This window comes from Micropterus dolomieu, linkage group LG17 (assembly GCF_021292245.1).
Source record: "Micropterus dolomieu isolate WLL.071019.BEF.003 ecotype Adirondacks linkage group LG17, ASM2129224v1, whole genome shotgun sequence".
Lineage (NCBI taxonomy): Eukaryota > Metazoa > Chordata > Actinopteri > Centrarchiformes > Centrarchidae > Micropterus > Micropterus dolomieu.
The window spans coordinates 1,743,863-1,748,982 of record NC_060166.1 but is presented as its reverse complement, the minus strand read 5'-3'; positions in this window follow the sequence as shown (position 1 = coordinate 1,748,982).

Below are 5,120 nucleotides of genomic sequence, written 5' to 3'. Positions count from 1 at the left end.
CTTAGTTATGCTGCTATAGGCCTAGACTGCCGGGGGATTTCCCATGATGCACTGAGCTCCTCTCTCCTCTACTTTCTCTCCCTCTGTATGCAACCTCATCCCATTATTGCATGTTACTAACACAACTTCTCCCCTTTCTGGTAGTCTTGTGCTTTCTCGTCCCTCTCCTCTCTCCTCCTATCACTTCCTGCAGGTTTTCTGGCTCTGGAGCTGTGGAGTCTGGATCTGTGGCTGCGGGTCGCCTGCTGCCCCCGTGTTCCTGCTCGACACCCTCTACTGCAACGACTATTGTTGCTAGTCTTATTGTTATTATTGTTATTATAATCATTAACATTACGATGGTTACCATTAACACTATTATAAATATCTGTACCATTTTTCATTTAGTTTATAGTACCATTACCTTCGCTGTCTGTACCTCTGTGTGTATATTGTGTAGGCTGCCTCCCTCCCCTCTCTCTCTCCTTACATCCCTCTCTCTCTCTCTCTCTCTCACTCTCTTTCTCTCTCTCTTTCTCTCTCTCTCTCTCTCACCCCAACCGGTCGAGGCAGATGGCCGCCCACCCTGAGCCATGGTTCTGCTCGAGGTTTCTGCCTCTTAAAAGGAAGTTTTTCCTTGCCTCTGTCGCCTAGTGCTTGCTCTTGGTGGGAACTGTTGGGCTTCTGTAAATATCATCACAGAGTACGGTCTAGACCTGCTCTTTTATGAAAAGCGCTGTGAGATAACTGTTGTTGTGATTTGGCGCTATATAAATAAAATTGAATTGAATTGAATTGAACTTTACAAATATGGAGCATTTACTTGGAAAATATTGGAGTTTTGATTTTAAACATGTATGCTGCCCCTCTGGTTCCTCTTTTACAATAGATTTTATAGACATTGTGCATTCCTTTAATCCAGTGGTTCTAAAACTTTTTGTTCATGCCCCCCTTTAGCCTCAAAAAGTTCAAGCCCCTCTGACTCCAGCAGAAGTGGATTTCATATTTATCAATCATTAACAACTCAGGCGATTGAAGTGAAACAAAGGATTCAGGTCAGCAAAATAACCTTGCTAGCATCGGAGCCTATTTGAGTGTTTATGCCACAACATGAATCATATTTATGCAACTTTAGGTCTGCTCAACATCCATGGAAATTAAACAAGGAAGTCTAAAACCAGAAACAGAGACAGTTTGCCTTCAAAGTAAAATGCCGGCGTTTTTAATGTTCAATTTAAGAAGAGCAAACCTTATTACAAAAACAAATTGCTTAGCCTAAATATTGAACATAATTCATAATTGTCATATATCTGCCATTTTATAACATTTTACAACATTATTTTAGTTAAATATTCAATTGGCTCAAACACCGGATTATTAGCATATCTGCTATGATTCATGCCTTTGTAATTAATTTCTATGGCCTATTAATAAATGTTTTTGATTAGGCTACTTAATAAACTTCGGGTGAATGTTAAAGACTATAAAGTGTTGCAACTTGTGATGTGTTTGACTGTTTGAAAGAGTAGATTTATCTCGAACTTTGACTTTATCCCCGTAATGCATGGACATGATTAATAGAAGCGGGCATTCAGCAAAAGCACTGTATACTTCTAACTATATAATTAATTAATAATATATATTTATATTGTTTCTTTATTCATATTTAATGTGACTAGCCTTAATTTAAATAGCACTGTCAACCTGACTGTCTCTATGTGGTGCTTATGTGCAGTCTACTCACAACGGGTCTCATTAGCCAACAGTGGTCATTAACAATATTACATAAACACTCCTCTCCTCACTGGGGCCCTCTTTGACCCGTCCGGACGGGTACCCAGCCCGGGGTCTTGACCGGATGGGTGCCCAGGCTTACAAACACACACACACGCATGCACACACACACACACAATAAAACAATTTAGTTTGTTAATTGTAAATTGTTAATGTTTGCCAACAGGTAGAACTATTCTTTATGCTTTTCATTTAGTTATTAATTTAAATTCATTTTTATTATTCCAGCTCTCATGGCTGTGCTGTGTTGTTTATTTATAATGCGTGACTGTTTCTACTTATCATTCTCCCTCAGTTCTTTTCTTATGTCAGCTGTCTATTGCTGTTGCTCGGCGACTTGACTCTTTGTTTTTTTGTTTTTGATTGTTTGTTTGTTTTCCCCAAGCCTCCCTCCCTGTTCTCTTGCAGGTTTCGTTGCTTTCTGCAGTTGATATTTTCCTCTGCTGTTTCCTGTTGTCCACGCCCCCTCTTGCAGGTGTTGTCCTTTCTCTGTGGTGTCTTTTTGTGTGGTGTTTGTGCCCCATCCCCATTTCAAATCACATACAAATCAATACATTAAATAAATAAAAAATCAGACAAAGTAGTATATTAAAACTCTCTTGTTAAAGTAAAATTTGTCTGGCAAAACATGGTATCCAGCTCCTTATACTCTCTACCATGGCTGCTGGGCAGGACAGGTAAAAAAAACAAAAAAAATAAACATACAAAAAACCCCCCATTAAATATATCTAGTAGAAATGATTGAAATAAACATGGGTTTATTTTGTGCTGTTTACTTTATGGACACCAGTAGCTGAACTCAGTAAAAAAATATATTTTTTTGTAGGTTATAGGAATTCTTTTTGGACTTTTGCATTAGGCTATAGGCCTAGGCTTATAGACCTACTTACTTTTATTGTTGTATGTCATGTTCAAGTTCAGTATAGAGAACACATATACACACTGTAAACAAAAATAATATAGACCGATTGCGACAATAGTGCAATGAGCAGAGTGCAAAGGATGCAAGAGTAAAATTTTTATCATTATTATGTACATGTCGGAGGTGGATGAGATATACAGGTACACATACACATACATGCATACATGTACACATATACACAGTGTGATAGATCATAGTGCAAAGGATGCTGGAATAAATAAGTATTATGTGCAGGTGTTATGTGATTGAGGTAGGTGGATTTGGTATACAGTATATACAATATACAAAATGACAATATGAACAGTATGAACAGCTCTGAAATAGAGAATGATGATTAAATAAAAGTGGTAACCAGTAAACAGGTGGCTGATTAGAGAGAGAGTTACTGGGTTATTGCACAGGAATTGTTCCTGACACTGTGAGTCAGAGTCAGCTGTTCATCAGAGTGATGGCTTGTGGGAAGAAACTGTTCCTGAGTCTGTTGGTTTTGGCATACAGTGCTCTGTAGTGCGTACCAGAGGGGAGAAGCTGGAACAGGTTGTGTCCGGGGTGAGATGGATCTGCAGTGATGTTTCCTGCCTGTTTCCTGACTCTGGAAATGTATCATTCCTGAGTGGAGGGCAGGTTGACACAGATGATTTTTTCTGCAGTCCTGACTGTCCGTTGTAGTCTGCTCCTGTCCTTTTTGGTGGCAGATCCAAACCAGACAGTGATGGACGTGCAGAGGACAGACTGGATGATGGTTGCGTAGAAGTGTATCAGCAGCTGGCGCAGGAAGTACATCCTCTGCTGGGCCTTCTTGATGATGGTGTCAGTGTTGGGCTCCCACTTTAGATCCTGGGATATAGTGGATCCCAGAAACCTGAAGGATCCCACAGCAGACACAGGGCTGTTGAGTATGGTGATGGGGGGCAGAGTGGGGGGACTCCTCCTGAAGTCCACGATCATCTCCACAGTTTTGAGCCTGTTAAGCTCCAGGTTTTTCTGAACGCACCAGAGAGTCAGCTGATCAACCTCCCATCTGTAGACCGACTTGTCACCGTCCCAGATGAGGCCAATGACCGTTGTGTCGTCAGTAAACTTCAGGAGTTTGACAGATGGGTCTCTTGAGGTGCAGTCGTTGGTGTAGAGGGAGAGTAGTAAGGGGGAGAGCACACACCCCTGGGGGGCGCCAGTGCTAATAGTCCGGGTGCTGGATGTGATGTTTCCCAGTCTCACCTGCTGACTCCTGTCAGTCAGTGATCCACTGACAGGTGGAGGCTGGCACAGTGAGCTGGGTGAGTTTGGTGCTGAGGATGTCCGGGATGATGGTGTTGAACGCCGAGCTGAAGTCCACGAACAGGATCCTTGCATATGTCCCTGGAGAGTCGAGGTGTTGCAGCATGTAATGCAGAACCAAGTTAACAGCATCATCCACTGCCCTGTAGGCATACTGCAGGGGGTCCAGCAAGGGGCCAGTAATGTCCTTCAGGTGGGCCAACACCAGACTTTATTGCCAAGTAGTGTTTTACACATACGAGGAATTTGCTGTGGTGATAAGGTGCTACACACAGACAAACATACAGCATAAATAAATGTAGGAATATATAAAAATGAAATGGAAGAACAACATTGCAGATATCCAACGAAGGTTAAAATCAAGGGCAACTGGACTTGGTTGAAGATACTGGAAGACGTTTCGTCCCTCATCCAAGAGACTTCTTCAGTTCTGACTGACTGGCAGGGAAACTCAGCTATTTAACCTCAGTGGGGTCGTTGGCCCGGGTCATCGATACTGCTGGTTCGTTAGTGTTCCTTGTTGCTGTGACGACAGTCATTACAGTTGTTAAGACTACCTGTGGCCAAGACTGAACGACCATCGTTGGTATCTTCACCTGAGGTCAATAGGTTACGTTTGTTGAGTTTCCTGGGAAGTGATGAAAGGACAGCATTGTAAGTGGGGGATAAGTGGTGGCGTAGACCCCCTCCCCTGTTCAATGACGGCTTCTCAACCCGGGTATAGATGGCTTCCTTGACACCTCTTTCAAACCATCCATCTTCTCTGTCTAAAATGTGCACCTGGTGGTCCTCAAACGAGTGTCCTCTGTCCTTCAGATGTAAGTAGACTGCAGAGTCTTGACCTGAGGAGTTGGCCCTTCTGTGTTGAGCCATGCGTTTGTGTAGTGGTTGTTTAGTCTCCCCAATATACAGGTCTGTGCATTCCTCACTGCATTGGACCGCATACACTAGATTGCTTTTCTTGTGTTTGGGTGTGCGGTCTTTGGGGTGTACCAGCATCTGTCTTCGTGTGTTCTTGGGTTTAAAAAACACAGGGATGTTGTGTTTGGTGAAAATCCTCCTGAGTTTCTCTGATACTCCAGACACGTATGGAATCACAATGTTGTTGCGTTTGACCTTCTTTTCCTCCTCCCCTGTAGTTTTGTTC